Source organism: Hippichthys cyanospilos, chromosome 19 (genome assembly GCF_059441005.1).
Source record: "Hippichthys cyanospilos isolate Australia breed blue-spotted pipefish chromosome 19, RoL_Hcya_1.0, whole genome shotgun sequence".
Taxonomy (NCBI): Eukaryota; Metazoa; Chordata; class Actinopteri; order Syngnathiformes; family Syngnathidae; genus Hippichthys; species Hippichthys cyanospilos.
The window spans coordinates 3,797,896-3,816,696 of NC_142387.1; the positions used below are offsets into that span (position 1 = coordinate 3,797,896).

Genomic DNA, 18,801 nt, shown 5'->3' on the forward strand with positions numbered 1-18,801 from the left:
GCCCAGAAATAACCCGCAACAGGCTTGGGGAGAACATGCAAACTCCACACAGAAAGAGCTAAAATTGAACTTGGAACTCTGAACTGTGAGGCAGATGTGCTAACCACTCTTCCACCAAATATTATATATAATATAATATTCATATATCTATCTATCTATCTATCTATCTATCTATCTATCTATCTATCTATCTATCTATATATATATATATATATATATATATATATATATATATATATATATATATATATATATATATATATATATATATATATATATATATATATATATATATATATATATATTACAATCCACAATTGTTTTACTCAATCACAAAATCAGTCAGTCAAAAGACAGCAGGAGCCTGACATGATATCACAGTTAATGGATCAGGAATAGACAACAGACTCGTTGAGGAAATTCCAAAGAATCTAAATACTTCCTGTGTCTGGACTGACTCACAACTACTTTCCCGTTCCATCCTTTTTTTTTTTTTTTTTTTTTTTTTACTTCCAATAGGCAGACAACACTGGTATGGCGATATCTGAAAACGTTCAGGAGGCTGATAGGGAACTGCTTCCAGACTGCTTTGCAACAGATGCAGACAGTTGAAACCGGGCAGGGAAAACATTTTTTAAGATTCCGCCACCAACTCCGCCTCTATTGACATTCAGTAGAGGTAAATATTTAACAGGCGGCTGTTGAGTGCCGTGTGCAGTACGGCACAGGCCAGCCTGCGGTGGAGATATGTATATAGACAAGGCTGTTTTATTAAGAGTTGCTGCAGACATATTAAGGTAAAGTATGCCTGACACCGAGGGAGGAAATTGCCTGTATATGACACTATTCCTCAATACCGTGGCAGCTTGCCTCAATGCAATTTTGCACGAGGCGATTGACGGAGAATGACATGCAATGCAGGGGAGGGAGAGGGAATAGGTGCCAGATGAGAAAGTTTGCAGTGTGTTCCAATGCTAGGGGACGGCTATGAGTGTCTCATGAATGTGTGTAATGTAGGTGGCACGGTGAGGTGACACGCTCGGTTTGTAATTGCAGTTTGCCATGTGAGGGATTGGCCCAAAGATAGCGGTGTTTACCTGAGGCCTGCTTATGTGTGCTCTGTGTGGGAGTGATGGTGGGCGAGGCGCCGCTAGGCTGCCGTTCACGTGTGCAATATTCCTGGGAATCGCACAGGTACGCTTTACAGTGAAAAGCAATGAGCCACATTTCAGAATCAATTCATCAATTTGCGTAGCAGGACCTAGAAGCTTTTTATTTTACTGATACGTTATGCCTCCAGGAACAGTTTGAAAGAGCCTTTTTTTTTTTTTTTGGTCCAGTGCATTAAAAAAAATAGCCTACACCCCTCCAAAAATATGTGAGGGATATACCTACCACATGTGTTTTTGTGTAAGAGGTACAAAAGGGAAACTTGATATAAGATTTAAAGTGTGTGTTCTTTCTACAAAAAATAAAAATGCATTAGTGGTGATGAATTATTAACATAACAAATTACCTAATATAATAATCTCAATTATTGCAGCCTGAAAATGTTTTGGGGAATATAATGTAAGTATATGTATTTTACGCTTTGAAAAAAAAAAGCTTTTTTTTTTAACAAAAACAAAACACTTTATATCCATACAAAATAAAATAAAGTATTATTTTTTTCAACACTTTTAAAATAGCAACCAATTATTGTCCTTAATGTCTTCAAATGTTTAATATGATTAAAATTAGGCTTAATGTGTAACAACAAAAGATTTATTCCTTCAAATTCGATTCAAAACTTCAGACGAGGACTTTACAGACAATTTCACAAATTTTCAACGGCTTCTCCTAAATACGTACACCCACCCACCCCCACAAAAAAAAACTGACATTAAACATAAAACTTTTAGTTTTTGAATGAATGCATGAATTAATGCTTTATTTCGAAAACAACAACAACCAAAAACAAATAAACAGAAAAACAATCAAAAAATGAAAACATTTGAAACAACATTGGCTTAACATGCTCGAAAATGAGTAGGAAGCATAAACTTATTTAATCCTACCCCTTCTCCACTTAATAGTTAATGTTTCTTTTCTGTGTATCCTGTTTTTTTTTTTTTTAAATCACATACGTATATTACGAATGTGCCCAAAATAAGGAACAAATAAAATAAGTAAACGAGTAGACAGACATTATATGGGAATACTAATGGTTGTCACACACTTCTTCTTCGCTATACCTTGTGAATATCATGTGTTTGTACCGCTGTCTGAACTTGCTCATGCTTGGACATTGCTTCAGCTCCCCTGTCAGTCTGTTCCACAGTTTCGCTCCGCATATTGAAATACAGAAAGTTTTTAATGTTGTATGAGCACAGAGATGTTTAAAATGTAGTTCCCCCCTCAGATTATATCCCCCTTCTTTGTTGCTTTATCCATGATTTGTGCTGTTTGAAAATGAACCAGATCAGTGAGTTTTAATGAAAAAGATACTGTCAGATTTAAATTTGACCAAAATTTAAATGATATCAGTCATTTTCAAAACACCTTGTAAAACCAAACTCGTGAAGTTGATTGCACCAAAGGCCCTATGTATTCAGAATTTAATATCTTTTTTGGAAAAACTGCCTCAAAAGACACACATTGTGTGTAAGATTAGATTTTATGTCTTTGGCTTTTTCGGAACACGGCAAAAGTTGGATTGCTGATTATTATAATAATAATATTATAATATTATATCACATAATTTTATAATTATGATGATAATAATAATAAGAAGAAGAAAGAAAGAAAATTATTTTTCCACTTAAACAACCAAATGGTACTCCTTTGTCTTTGTTATTGGAAACATAACAAAGATTATTTCTATTTACATTTTTCCTATATGACAAAAAAATTTAAAAAAATTAAAAAAAACAGTCCTGTGTTCTGTTCTGTGTGTGCATTACATGTATTTATTTATCAAGTGTTCCAGGGTCCAAACTATTTTGCATATCTTTGGTATCAGCATCCAAAAGCTTGCATTTGGTTTCAGCATCCAAGAGCTCACCCTTAATTTCCCTACATAACACGTCATGTTACTATCCCTTTTTGCTTTTCTTCATTTTCACATATGGTGCTTAATAAATGCATATGTTCTTGATAAATTGAATCATTTTCTTCCCTCCAGTCTCAGCACATTCCATGCAGTTTTCTTTTCAACGTCTAGAGGTCTCTGTTGTCTACAGTCTTTAGGTTCCATCAGTCTCAGCTGTCCTGCCTGCGTAAAAAAATCCAACAGTTCTCCCAATCACATTCTAATTAAAAAGAACAACCCAATTAACCCCGGGAATGTATCCCGTAATTCGGTAATATTAACACGATCATCCCAGAGCTTGTAAATGTTTGGTGATAAAAAGCAAAAGGCGGAATTAAAGCCAGTTGCTAATTAATAGGAAGGCAGGATAATTGAGCTTATGAAAATGGGGTGGAATTGGTGGGGACTTTATAGTTTTAAGCAGTTTTATTATCAGCGTGTCAAATATGAAATTGAGTCATATTTTGTATTTTCTTTGAAGACTGAAAGCTGCGTGATTGGGATGAAGTAGTACGTGGCGCATCACACAGCCGCGTATTCCCCAAAGAGGCGCACATTCAAGTGCTGTATTATATCTTAAAACATGCAAAACAACGACCTAACTGAATATGATACGCCGGATCAAACTGCTGCCATGAATTCTTCATAATTCAATCTAGAAAGAAAAATCGCTCCCATTTTCAGCAATAACTCTTGGTGTTTTCTTTCGGTGCGTCCTCAGACGTGTTGTATGTGTGTGTCTGGTGTGCGTGTACGTGTTGCAGTGGCGGCACTTGACTGCTCCTGACTTGTGATTGGAAAATTGAACCAGAGGACAAAGAGGTGAAGTGACAATGAGGTGGAGAGACGTAAGGAGAGAATGAAAGCGCAGAATTGTAGTACACTCCTGTGGCTCATCACCGCCACCTATTCTCGCTCGGCAATATATCTATCTGTCAGAAGCCTCATCGCCATCCCAAGGTACAGTCTTCCATTCATAATGGCCCATTTAGAGTAAATAGCTCCAGATCATCAGCATAGTCGCCATTATCAAAGATATAGAACCGCATGCGCCACTACTGAGCTATCACCGGCATACTGACTGTTTGGAATATGGTGGCTATAATGTGTGAGCGATGTGAGCGTGCGTTTGTTTCCAAAGATGGCTCGAGAAAATAAATAGCATGCAAACAACAAAATCACTAACCTCGCCTTCTGGTTAGACAAAGTTTGCTTTCTGCGCATTTTATTATAGCCATGATGTTTGCAGATTATCATAATTAAATCTCTAAACTCAACATTAACGACGGTGCTCCATCACCACATTTTCCTCTATAGGGACATTTTAGTGCTTGTTGAGATGGCAGCCCCTGCATGCCATTTTCTGGGCCTTTTTTTTTCGGTACTCCTGAGGTAATCTGGTGGTTGCATAAATAAGCAAATATACCTTGGCAAATATCAAACTGCTCAGATTTAAACTAAATTCTGAAAGCAGTGGTGGGCCGTCAGGAACAGCAAGGCCTTCTCTGCTAGCCTAAAATAATTTGATATTATCATAATCATAATAAACTATATTAATTAAAATTACTATAATAAAAGTCAATTTCATTTTACATTCATTTTTGTTAAATACATATATTTTATATATGAATTTATTCTCTATATTCTGTGCTTTTCGTGTCATTTTATATCCATTTGGTTACTCTCCTTGTAGTGCTGTAGTTTTATGTTAGAGATTTTAGCCAATTAGAATTCAGCTAACTTGTGTCGCCAGGCTATACGTAATCTGCCTGCTTCTAGAGGCGGTAGGGCATTCGCGTCAACAGTTGCAGGCTTCTGCGCAAGCACAGATGGATATGTAAGTGACCCTAATGCTTAACAGACAGCTGTAATTGTCAATCGAGCCATAAGTTCACCATCTAGAAGCCTCACGTTGAATGAGACATAACTGGATGCACACTGCACGAAGGAGGTGCCATATTTATCCACATTGCTTAACTTTGGAAGTAGTTCAGTAAAATTGTTTACAAAAAAATAAATAAAAACATGTTGCTCAACCGTAAGCTAATGCAAACCATGAGGCATAGTGTACATCAAAGCCAGACCCGCGGACATTTAGCAGAAAATTAAAATCTACTCACATTTTTTTTTTTTAACCCACAATGGCTGAAGAAGAAAAAAAAATGGAAATTGACCAGCATTGGCATCCATATCAATACAAAAGGATTCATTATTGGAAATGCAATGCAGAAACTCTACAAGAAAGTCATTGAAGTCTTTCTGAGGAAAGAAAGACTGGATTTTGTATTGAAAGAAGTGGGAGACATGCGTTTTGGAGGGTCGAGCATTTGGATTTTTTTTCATTTTTCATATGTCTGTCGTTAGTGTAACGTGTGTCACCTGTCATGACCATGTTCCAGCTCTATTGTAGCTCTATTGTTTCGTGTTTCGCCCTGCTTCTGCGAGTAATAAATCGTTTTATCCTGCATTTTGGATCCTTCCAAAATGGATCCTTTTGGATCCTTCCAACAACCTTCCAACATCCATCGCCAACATGCCACACTGACATGACACTTGGTGGATTTCATAAAACTTTGTGAACAGATAACTCAAAATTATTATGAATTACTTTAAGTTCTGGCAGTATCACGTACCATGATACTGTCAGCTGTATCATTATATTAATACAGCTTAATTGATAGGTTTCAATTGCTGATGAGGGTTTATTGATGTTTAAATATCCCGGAAAAATAGCCCGGGTAGCCCAGTAATGCGTACGTGTGCTTCTGAGGGGGCCGAATAACTGAAGGCCTAAGCGTGAAACGCACGGAGCGCCACTGACTGAAAGACACCCCTGTAATTTAACTTAGCTTATTTAACCGCTGGGGGAAATTTTGAACCAATTCAGGCCTTTAGATGTTTTTTTGATGTGTGGTATAAAAGGAAAAGCTACATAAAAAAACACTAGGAGGCGGAAATATTGCATAGATTGTCAAAATAGGTCGACATTCAATGTGCCGTCCTGTCATGCCTTCCAAATGCTTGCAAACGAAAGGTCAAGAAGTACACCCAGCCAATGTCAAATTTAGCCCATGTCGGGCTCATTTAATGCCATTAAAAATAGAAAATATTGTCAATTTTGGACATATTAAAAACCTGATGTTTTATCATGCATTTTTGCATTAATCCTTTCAATGGCAACTCACAAACAAGGTGCAATAGATATGTTTGTGTTGACACCCCAAAACCAACAGGGGGGCAAACTATATTGAGAGATTAGAGGTTTATAATTTTAAGTCTTGTAATGATGATATTACTTATTTACCATTCAAATGAATGTTATTCAAACAGATATGTGGAAAACATGTTTTGTTAACATAATATGGGGCCTGAAAATGAGGGAAAAAAAATCTTGACTTGTACTCGGAAAATACATTTAATTGATCAGGACAATATTTTAGAAGTATTCAGCTAAGGCTTTTGCTCACTGATTTAAAGAGATGGAAAAATACCCATACTTGGCATGCAAATTACAACCAAAATAACAGGCCAAATTTAACATAACACAATCTGGCACTGTCAATCAAAAGTTAGCATCATTAGATTTGTGAAATCAGATTTTTTTCTAAATGTTTTTTTTTTTGCATTGAATGGTAGACTGCAGGAGGAACTTCATAATGCATACATAGCATCACTGATAAAAACTTTGATGTTAGCTCTGATTGTTTTAACCAAATATGTTACTTTTACAGTTTTTTTCCTCCCAGTAAGAAAAAAATATGACTCATTCATTCATGATAAGCAAATTTAAGTCATAAAGATGCAGGTACTATATGTTGCTCTTATGTTGATTAATATGTGTTGTACATTAGCATAATTTCATACATATTGCATGTGTAAGTATTGCATCTTGTGGTCACATTAAAATGGGAACCAGCATGAAGTGGAGAATTTGTTTTGATAAATTATTCTGTTGCGACAGCTGTTCGAAACAAGTAGAAGCCAAATGTAATGCTCAAGAATTAGCTGCAACATGACATGGAGTGTGCATATTTCTCCCTTGTCCTTCATTAGAAATGTAATAAATTATGCCTATGTAGCATTTCAGTGATTACTATTTAATAAAGCAGCATAATTAAAATTCAAGCTTTGGGCATGTTTTTGCATTGATATATGCAAGTACTGTACACATCTGTGGATTCACATACATCACACAGCCATACTCACACACACACACACACACAATCACAGAGGGAGTGTGGATGGTGTGTGGCACACCTTGAGGCTATATGTATAATGTCTGTAATTGTGATTAGCGACACTGCCAATCTTCAATCATAAAATTATTTCAGCTAACGGCTGTTACCAAAATATGTTTTGGAACAAAAATTGTAAAAAAAACAAAAACAAAACAAACCACATCAGCAAATTGTGAAATATATGTTCAAAAGCCACAATATCTGATGTCAGAAGTAATGCCAAAAATACACCACTGATATATCCTTAGTACTATATTAATATTTATGCTCATGTTCAACATATGCCAACAAGATCCCCATGTCTATAATTACAACTTAAAAATGCAAGTACAGCTTTTACTGGAGAAAAGATCATCTGGGGAGATACGATCTATCCTTTAAACATCTGAATCTTCCGTTTCACCCAGTGGGGATTGAAGTTCTTCAAATCACATCATTTTATTATCAGTCTTAGCTTAAATGCCATTGCGTAAATTCCTTGGTTTCATGCAGACTTTTTTGGCTTTTGAGTACATTTTTCAGGCCTGCTGGTGCCTATCCCACCTGACCTTGTTCGCGGGATAGGCACCAGCCAATCGCAGTGCACAGACGGATGAACGACCATTCACTTGCCTAATCACACCTAGGGACATTTTAGTATGTCCAATACACTTACCATGCATGTTTTTGGAGGGTGGGATGAAGCCGGAGTGCCCGGAGAACACACGTGAGCTCGGGGAGAACATGCAAACTCCACACAGGAAGGCAGGCGCAAAGTGGATTTGAACTTGGGTCCCTGAACTGTGAGGCAGTCGAGCTAACCACCATGCCACTGAGCTTCCCATTTTCAGGGAGAAAATGGGCAAACACAGTGGACAAAGTTGTCAAAAATGTGCGTGAGTGGTCAGGTTTTGCGAAATAAATGAGTAGATGGACGATTATTACTACTTTGACGTCCGATGGATGTACGGTAATTTGTAAGTATGCGTGCCTGTCAAAAAAATATTTGGCAGGGATGCAGACAAATGAGAAATGATATATAAATATATCATGCCATTTGAACCATTTGCACAATCTAATACTGCCACAGAAACAATATTAACATAATATGTTGCAACAATGTGGTTACCTCATTTAGTTACACAAGATGCAGTACCTTGTGGCAATATAATCTTAAAAGACGACAGATTAAAATCAAAGTTAAAACTTTCAGTCCTCCTGACAAAAATAATATTTGTCCGTTTAATTGTCTTTCTATTCAGTGTCAACTATATAATCATTCTCCAGTACTTAACTGGCACTATGTGCTACTGGAGCAAAATAACTGCTGAGGACTATCACTAAGTGAAATGATTACACAAACTAAACAATATGTACACCAAGACTGAACTACTCAAAATAATTGACAATCAGTCTGACAATGTATGAAAATCTTTATGCAAACCGACATTTAGTCACTTGAATAATTCACAATGCTGATATGAGGAATTAAATTGAACCAACAAAGTCGCAGCACTGCTTTTTAAGATAGACCAACAAATGGCTAAGGAGATAGCGATAGAGGTGCTCAATCTGTACTGCTGTTTGTATTTAATAGGTTGTGATGGACCCACTCAATCAGTGGTACTGATAATGAGTGACATATTAATGGAGATATAAGCAGCCAGTTCTGTCTACAATAACTGTCAGGTAGACCACCCATTGACTGCATGAAAAGTGAATGAGATGCCCGTCAATGAATGTATTTTTAGTCAGAGACTTTACAAGATGGTGGGAACCAAAGAGAAACACGAGACAGAATGCAACGGAAGAACAAAGACTGCAACTAAATACACACACGCACGTGCACGCACACAAACACACACACAACAGTCGAATGGAGGTGGAATAGGTAGAGGAGGTGACGAGAAAGGGTGAGAGAAAAGAGGGCGGTGGAGGGAAATACATTTGCGACGTTAGCGCCACATGATTGAGCAACGGCGATGAGAGGGGGGTGGGAAGACAGAAAAATAGAGTGGCTGTTAGTCAAGGTGTCTTAATGCATATTCTATTCATCTCCTTGTGCTCCACTATTTCTCAGCACATCAGATAGCATGTATCTGACGGAGACCAATGGAAGATTGCACCGTAGATCAAAAGGTGTTCCTGCAGTTTAGATAAGTCGACCCCCAATCCCAATACGGTTCATCCATCTCAAACGGCGGCTCATTTCTCTTGTCAAAGAAAAGGTAGAAATTTATAGCTTTTGATTCCATTGTGTGGAGAAACGCTGTCTACCTTCAATACACTTTGAATGCCTCACTGTTTCAATTAGTTTGTGGGGTTTCTGGCTTTTCGGACGTCCCTTCTCTGGAATCATTTTTATTTTATATGAGACATTCTGTCCATGATGAGTCCTATTATTCTCAAGCTGAAAATCATTTTTTGGCGTGACCTCATTGAATTGCTTGATGTTGCTTCCTTGTACCTGTGATCATTCCAGCTCCTCTATCGATGAACCTTCTTCTTCAGGCCATCCAGTCAATCCAAGATGATCTTGGATGAGAGACACAACACACAACAAACCGGCCCTGAGCCAATCATAGGGCACATAGCACACTTTTGGGGGTTAGTATCTTTTAAATTACAAGGCAAGTCAAGTTTATATGTATAGCCCCGAATCCCCGCAGTCTCAAAGGACATCACAAGCAAAAAATAAATCCTACAGATCATCACAAATACACAACAGCGTCGCCTGAACAAAGTGCCCAACCGAGGACAGAATACCTAAAAAAATCCCATCTGGGGAAAATGAGAAAACTTCAGACGAGACCGCAGGTGGGAGGAGCCCCCTTTCCAGGTTGAACAGGTTGCACTAGATGCCGAGTGCTGAAAATAAAACGTGCCATATCAAGCAGTAAGTGTCCAGTACAAAGATGCCCTGATGGTAGGCAATAAGGTAAGATCCTCCTCACAGTCTGGCCTGGTGGGTCCATCCTAACAAAACCCTAACAAGGCCCGCATGAAAGCATTCAATTCGTCTCTCACCATCAAGACCCCTCTCCAAACCAAGAGAAGGGGGCAGGAAGGAGAAGAAGGAAGCTACAGTCGGACAGACACATTAACTAAATGCTTGCGTGTAGAAACGTGGTTTTTGTCAGGATATAAAGATTTTTACTGAGGTGGCTGCACAAACTTTATTGGTAGGGCATGCCAGAGCACTGGCACGCAAAGCGAAAAAGCCCGGGATCCAGCGGACTTCCTTTAGCCCACGGGGTCATTAACAAACCAGCATTTTGTGACTGAAGTTGTTCAATACGATTTGGTGATAACACAAATGGCAATGTTTGGCCTTGGTGAATGTAGTTCCTGATGAGGGCCATTCTAGACAGCTTGATAGAGAGCAAGATTAAGCAGCAACAATATTTTGCGAAAATATGACTGACTTCAGTCCCCAGGAAAGATTCAAATGATATGTTGGAGGAGGTCTATTGCGTGTCTTTCTAGTTAATTCCGCCATGGCTGGAATGTATTGCTTTCACCGGTAGTTAGAAAGGCTTCACAAAAAGAAAATAAAAAAGCTTAGCAATGCACGACAGCCAAATACAGTATATCTTTTCAATTTTAGAACAATCAATAAGAATTTTAGGACATTTGCACATTTTTCATCATTATCACTGTCATTCTTGATAGTCATATACAATATTCCCTCATTTTTTGCGATTAATGGGGACCGAAACCCCCCCATGCATTTTCATATATATATATATATATATATATATATATATATATATATATATATATATATATATATATATATATATATATATATATATATATATATATATATTCCTTATTTTCCGCACTATAAGGCACACCTAAAATCCTTAATTTTTTAAAAAGCTGATAGTGCGCCTTATATATGGATCAATATTGAGATTGGGATTTGTAGATGGAGAATGAATGGTTAAGTAAAGTAAGCTTAAGTAAGTAAGTAAGTAAATAAGTGAAGTAAGCTTTACCTTCTTTTGTGTGTTTACAGTTGAACAAGGTTGGTCATATTGACCTAGAGTTATTATGCTATTGAGAGTTCAGAGTTATTATTTGAGTTATTATTGATATTACATTGAGTATTACTATATTGTGATAGAAAAAAGTTTAAAATAAGTCATTAATTGAGAGTGCGCCCTATAATCCGGTGCACCTTATATATGGAAAAAGTTTTAAAATATGACATTAATTGAGGGTGCGCCTTATAGTGCCGAAAATACTCTACATACTTAAGACAAATATTACTGCAGTATACTTATTTACTTCAATCTTAAATGATTAAACCTTATATAGTAACAGTACTCTTATCCTTTCCCGTTTCCATTGGCTGTAGTGTCACAGAGAGCGGTGGCTATATTAATCTAATAAGAAATCTAGTTAAGAGATTTACAACGCTCTGCTGCCACGCTGCTCTCCTTCCACGTCTGCCTACCAACGTGTATGAATTTTATGGTTGTTATCATGTTTGGTCAGCTACAGACTTCAACTCTAATGAGACTTCCAGGCACTACTTATATAACCTTGGCTCTCCGTGAGACTACAGCCAAAAGGTTGCAAACAGGAAGGGAAAAAAACAAACGTTACTGTATTAAGGTTTAGTCATTTAGGATTTACGTAAATATGTGTACTGCAGTCGTTCGACGTCCGAGGAGTGCCCGTTGCGTGTGCATTTACAGTTACCCCATCTGTCTGGCATGCAGGGAACGTTCAGAGCATCTCTCCTCAATATAGCTTCGCGATACAGTGAGGGTGCGATAGGTGAGGAGCAAAGTAGCGAAGAATTACTGTAAAAGGTTTTCTGTAGTCACTTCAACAACAAACCAATCCAAGTATCTGACTCTCAAACATGGGCAACCATATAAACTATCATCACTCTCTGGTTGGCTCCCTGAATGCCATTTGAGATTTTATCTGACTGTAACTCCATTTTTAAGTTTTATACCGTGACAACTATCATAATGGTTCTGGTCTGGTCTTTAAACTCAAAGGGACCCTATCTTTCTCACATAAAGTGTTATTTTTCTTCCTTGACACATCTCAAAGAATTATTCGTCATTACTATATTCTTGAGCAGATAATAAGGAACTTCTGTTCTCGAGTCCTTCTCAACAACGTCAGAGTGAGGAAGAACACCCTCGTCCCGGTTCTACACAGCCCCCGTACCGTGTAGACAAAATACACGCCCACATTATTCAATCGGCCACGCCTTTTTCACTTTCGTTTTAGCATTGTTGAGGAGAAGAGATTTTACACCTAGCTGGCCAAGTAAACAATACATTTTCATGTATTAGTTGCAACGTTTTACGGTAGAAAGTGTTTTTGGCTGCAAATATTTTGTGAGTCTACTTGGTCTTCGGAAATTTGAAAGGCTTCACTGGGTTTGAATGGGATTCATTTTTGGGAGCATTCAGCCAGACAATCACCAAGCGTTTGGAAACTTGATGGAGAGGCCATATCTGTAAGCACACGTTAGCTTTGCTGTACAGAAATTAAGTATGCGCATTGATGAAGTGTGGATTCATAAAGACTGCTACTTGATGGGGCATGTTTCTTCTGCAACTAATTTCTTACGTTTCTTATTGTGAAAGTACTGTTTAGAACTACTTTAGAGTTTCTGGATTCAGTACAAGCACATAGCCAGTGCTCCATTTTGCCTGCGTCCCTTCGTCCGCAAGCCAAAACCATTGCCGTGGGACGCGTAGTTTCGAATCAACGTGCGTCCCTCGGCCATTTTTTTATTTTATTTTAATACCAGAATATTAATCATTGTCAATCTATTCTTTTATTCGACAAAACCTTACGACTTACAAACTTTATTAACAACTTCGTCCACCATTTTGTTTTGATCTTTCGGAAAAAATAACATCAATCGAGAAAAAAAGGAACACAAAAACACAAACACAAAATACTGGTAGTGGTGAGCCAATGTGTGCGGTAATGATTAAGTAGATGAAAATATGATCATTGTGACGACCATGCTTTCAGGGAAAAATGTTAAAATAAAAACGCCCCAGTGCTGTTCGTTTCATAAGTTACTTGATTTCTTACGTTTTATTTGGAAGCGTTGTTTGACTTCCGTTATAACCCTGTGCGTCGCCAGACAGAGGTCACCACGGTACACGCTAAGTACTGATCTGTAGTGCTTGGGTAAAAACTTCACCAATAAAAGCAAATTTACTTCAGAGCGCACATGTCATATACTACTTAGTATAGTAATTAATTGCTACTATATTTGCTTCACATGAACAATGTGCACATGGCTAATTTATATGGTAACTTATTCATGTATATTACGTGAGCGCAAGAGGGGATTGGCTGGAGATGAAATCACTGCAACATGTTAAAAATATTAATAAATATTAAATATTAATAAATATATTAATAATAAATTAATAAATATTGAACTGACTTAAAGTGTAACCCCGAGATGTATATCAGAAAGTTATTTAGCTGCAGCAGTGAGGAATGGAGCAAACGAAGTCCTTGGTAGTTAGGCATCACAAGTTTGTCTTGAGTTCATGCTAATTTAACTAACATTATTCCTTGTGTCAAGACAACCATATTCATTTATTGTACGAGCTGTCCGGGGAATTTGCAGTGAGTTTCAACAGGATGGAACAATCATTTTGACAACAATGCATTGAGCTTGTCTTAGTTGACAGATAGAGCGTCTGGATCAGGGGTGTCAAACTGTTCTGGGCTGTAAATGGGTTTAATCCGGACCACGAGATGATTTTGTGGTGTAAAAATGAGCTGAAATTTTTAACAAATAAAAAAAAAAAAAAAGAAAATATTTTATGATTAATAGTAATGTTAATATTTTATGATTAATAGTGATGCTGTAATAGTTTTCGACAGTATTTAAAAACTGAAGTTCTTGATTTAAAGTCACATAAATGCATACTGTACCATGTTTTTATCGGACTAGATTTTCCTCCATACGCTCGCAATCTTAAACCAGTTTGACACTCCTGCTCTGGCTACTGCATCGGTTCTCAAATGGTCTACATTCAAGAGGAAAAACATTTTTCCCTATTATCAAGTTGTGGGACTAATTTTTAAACCACTCACATTTATTTCACAGAAAAATTGCGCTGTGGTCTTGTCTGTCCTGACAAAGATTCTATTCTAAATTTGACTGTGACAATTGTTAATATCTGATGTTGATTTTTGCTCACGTCTTGTAAATGCAGTTTGAACCTTGGACTTACTTTCTCGTTTATATTGTGCAATTTTTGGGACTCCAAACGTTTCTGTCGGGACCCATAGTTTTTTAGTATTGCGAGTCCCGCGGACTGCAAACCCCACAGTACTATTTGTTTTTTCTGTTATTGTTTTGTGACCAGTCCCCTTGAATCGGTCTCAGAATGTCATTTTGAAGAGGGACGTGGCAAATACACAGTGACAGGTGCTATTTCATTCAACCAGACGTTTCCCCTCCTACAGTAGTTTGAAAGTCGCTACCAGAAAATAAATGGAAAAAAAAAAGAATTGGTATTTCATAAGGAATTAGATCGCTAATGTGCCAAAGGTAAGATTTCATCATTCATGTGCATTTATTGAACCTTGGAAAGTTTGAAATAGCATGATATTGCTCTTTTAAATTTCACAAACTTTGTAATATACCCAAGAGTTCTTCCTCCTATTTAGTTAAGCCCACATTTGGTAATACTCCAGCCTAGCTTGGAGTCTGTTTTATAGGACAAAAAAATAAGACACATAGACTCTAGAGGGATAAAGTCTCTTGCTACTACTACATGATGTCAATGGCAAACACTCAATGTGGGGAACACACCGGCAAACAGCGAAACAATTTGTTTAATCATAAAGTGCATTTACATAAGGCAACGGCTGCATAAATGAATGCATAATTGAACAGGTTAATGCATAATGTAGAGCTCCCCCGGGACAATAAATAAAGTGCTTTTTGAAAACGTGTGAGACAGAGAAGGAGGGAGAGCAAGAGAGTGCGACAGAGACAACAGTACGCACCGAGCATCAGACAAAACATGAAACACGAGACCATGCCGAGGCCACCGAGGTAGTGGGGGGCGGGGGGGGGGGGGGGGGGGTGGAAGGAATATGGCAGGAAATAAATAAGTAAAAAGGGTGAAGTCATGCTAAGAGGATTTGGGGACATGCTTGGTTTCTTGCCATAATCTGTCTATTAGCACCAAAGTATTTGCAGCTCTCCTAAGCAAGGCGGGGACACTAATAGTGACAAGCTCAGACACAACTTACTCCAACTTAACATTGCCACATGGGAATCATCCTACGCTCTCTGTTTATCCTCTTTTGTCATCATCCTTTCTCCTTCCATGAACATTTTCCATACGAGACCAACATCCTGTTTGTACTTGAACACTTCTTCTATTATTTGAGACCAACATAGAAGAAGAGTTTGGGGATCACCCAAACTTGGCGTTGATCGCATACATAAGGAGATGACAGTGGAAATACGGAACAGGTTTAACATTTCTAATTGTATGCCTCACTGATTACCCAAGCTTTTAAGGAGCCATAAAATCAATTTGATTTGGGGGCCCCGCTTTCACTAGTGCAACATCAACTTCGCTTGACCCACTAAATACCCAGTGGCTTGCAGAAAAGGCCTTCAAGTCCTTCTCCGCTGGACTAAACACGATGTATCTGAAGCACAAAGCTTTACAACTTACACGTAGCCAACATCACAGAAGCAAATCCAAAAAACAAATGGGCCGTGATTGGTCGCTAACCCCAAAGCCCTTAGGTGCTATTTTGATATGACTATCCCTTCAAGCCAGCAAGAAAAAAAAAAGGCACATGTCTTCACTGTAGCGTGTAATTTTGTTGTGAAACGCGTGATAAAGTTCATAAATCCATGGTACCTGCTTTTGTACATGATCCATGGTTCTCCTCTCAAAAAAATGTTTGAAAACATTTACACAGGAGAGAAAAAAAAAACGCATATACTAAGAGAGGTCTGGCTGAAGTTCCTGTCAAAGGTAGGTTTCTTATTCATATAAACCAGAGCCAGAAAGTAAATAACGTTGTGTTTCGTGGTAACTCAGTTTGAAATTGGAGTAATCATTTTTAACCATTAACTAATTGTTTAAAAATGGTAAAATCTTTTCATTTCAGCCTCTCAGGAGTAATTATCCTTTGATTTCTGCACTATTTCAATGTAGACTGATTATCTTTTGTGTTCAATCAAAATAAGACACTTGCAACACTTACTTTTACTTCGGAAAACAGTGACCCAACCAATAACTCAGTCAATTTTAAAACGTTTGGTAAGTACAATATCAACCGCAGACATTGCTTAAATGTTGTTATGTTGTGCAAATAAAAAGCAATTGATAGTAAATGAAAGATGCAATACATTTTAACATGGAATTCAATTCGATCTGATTAATGTGAATGAAATGAAAATTGAGATATTGATGTATTGTAATTCCAACTTAGTGAAATTAATTCACTTTAAAATTATCTATCGTACATGATGATGGCTGAAAAATGGACAAAGTAACAGCAGTTTAAATGTTACCAAGATGAAATCCCTAGTTTTGAGAAAAACACATTTTAAGTTTTGGCACATTCATCTTTCAAATGTCCATAGGCTCCAGTGCTTTAATAAAAAGATAGGAAAAAGAAATTGACCCGAAACTTTTAGGACGTGTCAAATGACCACTGGAGACAAAATTCAAACAGCGGGTAAAGACATCATCTGAGCTTTGAAACGTGTGGGAGAGAGTGCTCAGGAGGGCAAGAGACTACTTTCTGAGTATCTGAAAACTTGCTCTAGCAACAATTTGGAAAAACTTTAGAAATGTAAGTAGGGCCATATGTCCAGCCCCTTTAGGAGGCTTTCAAATTTCAAAGAAAATAAAATGGAAAACAAACAAACAAAAAAATTCCCACGCATCATGGAATTCGCACAAAAAGATTGAGAAAGAAAAAACATACAAAGAAATTGTAAATATTTTTAAAAAAAGGGATTAGTTTTCAATCATCCGATAAAGATACAACATTTGATTCCAAAATTAATTTTCCGTTTCATTATTTCGCTTTCGTGCTTTCCAAGGTGACTCAGCTGGGGAGGAGGTCTGCGCCCCGGCGCCCTCAAATGATAAGCTGCCACTGCCTCACCGCCACAGCATAATCACATAGGATAAACATTCAGAGACATCCAAAAACCGAGCATTTGCTGACTTTAATAGCAAGAGGGAAAAATGCTCAAGTGTATGACCTCTGCCTGTACCCGTGTCCCTGTGCTGGTGGATCATCAATTTCCTGACAGACCACAGGTGGTGACCGCACTTTATCCTCACTCACCCTTAACACCGAGGCCCCCCAAGGATGCGTGCTGAGACCCTTGTTGTATTCCCTCTACACTCATGATTGCAAGGTCATCTCATAATCATGTTTACCCATCAATAAATCAAGTTAAACTGAGATGCTGTGGTACGTCTGATTTCATTTTTTGTTGTTGTTTTCTTTATAGTGCTTGAAATAGAAAATAATTTTACAGTTCTTCAGCCAAATTCAGGTTTCTGTTAAATAAGGAATTCCCAAAGTTTTCAGAGTTATGGAGCCTTTTTAGAAAGCAAATTTTCCAAGCAAATGTTTGCGGAGACAAAACAAAAAAATGTTGAAGCCAAACATGAGTGCCCTTTTAATTCAGCAACATATTCAATTTGACAACAAGTATATTTGTTACTTACAGTTATAATGAAGTTTAAAAAATACAAATTGCGAATCTCCTCCTAATAACAAACCTGCTAAATTATTTCCAAAATTGTGATGTCAATCATTTGTCAAAAATAGCATTAGAAAATAAAATGCCGCTTTAGCTTTGCTGGCTTCATCCCCTTGTTAGCAAGAAATTGTAGGCACAGAAGGCATTTTGACAAATTTAGAAATTATTACGTTTTTACAAATATATTAAACTGGTTGAATTGATTGCTTTATTGAAGACCCATGAATGCTTTCACAATTTAATATCAAATAAAATGAAATTAACTCAAATATATATATTTTTGATAAATAACCCAATGTTATAATAGCTTTTATCCAGGTAGTCAGACAGCGAACAACAAATGACAAACTCTTCTTTAATTTAGTTGTGTCAGGGGTACAGCTCTCATTAATTTTTATTGTAAAACTGTGAAGAAAAGAAAATACATAAAACATAACTCAGGTAAGTCCCATATGCAAAAAATATACATTTTACTAAATGTACATAAATTGTGTAGATTAAATAAATCATATAACTGAATTACAAAAGATATTCCTTTCAATACGAAACGAGTATGATCATCAATGCAAAACATTTGCATATGCTAACATTTACCAAAAGGAAAGACTCACCACAAACAAAAAAGCAAAATACATTCAAGGCAACACTCTATAACATGCTGAAGATAAAAACCAACATTAGCAAGCATGCTATTCACAGTCACAAGAGGGACCAACCATTTTAGGCATATAAGCATAAATGACAAA

The 18,801-nt window shown here is 37.2% G+C and overlaps 1 long non-coding RNA gene across 1 annotated transcript; it reads left to right on the forward strand.

Moving 5' to 3' along the window:
* The first annotated feature begins 710 nt into the window (after positions 1-710).
* Positions 711-17,751, forward strand: LOC148407659 (uncharacterized). The gene is made up of 3 exons (XR_015863693.1): positions 711-797; positions 1,057-1,194; positions 17,381-17,751. It is a non-coding gene; the product is annotated as an uncharacterized LOC148407659 (long non-coding RNA).
* The last annotated feature ends 1,050 nt before the right edge of the window (positions 17,752-18,801 follow it).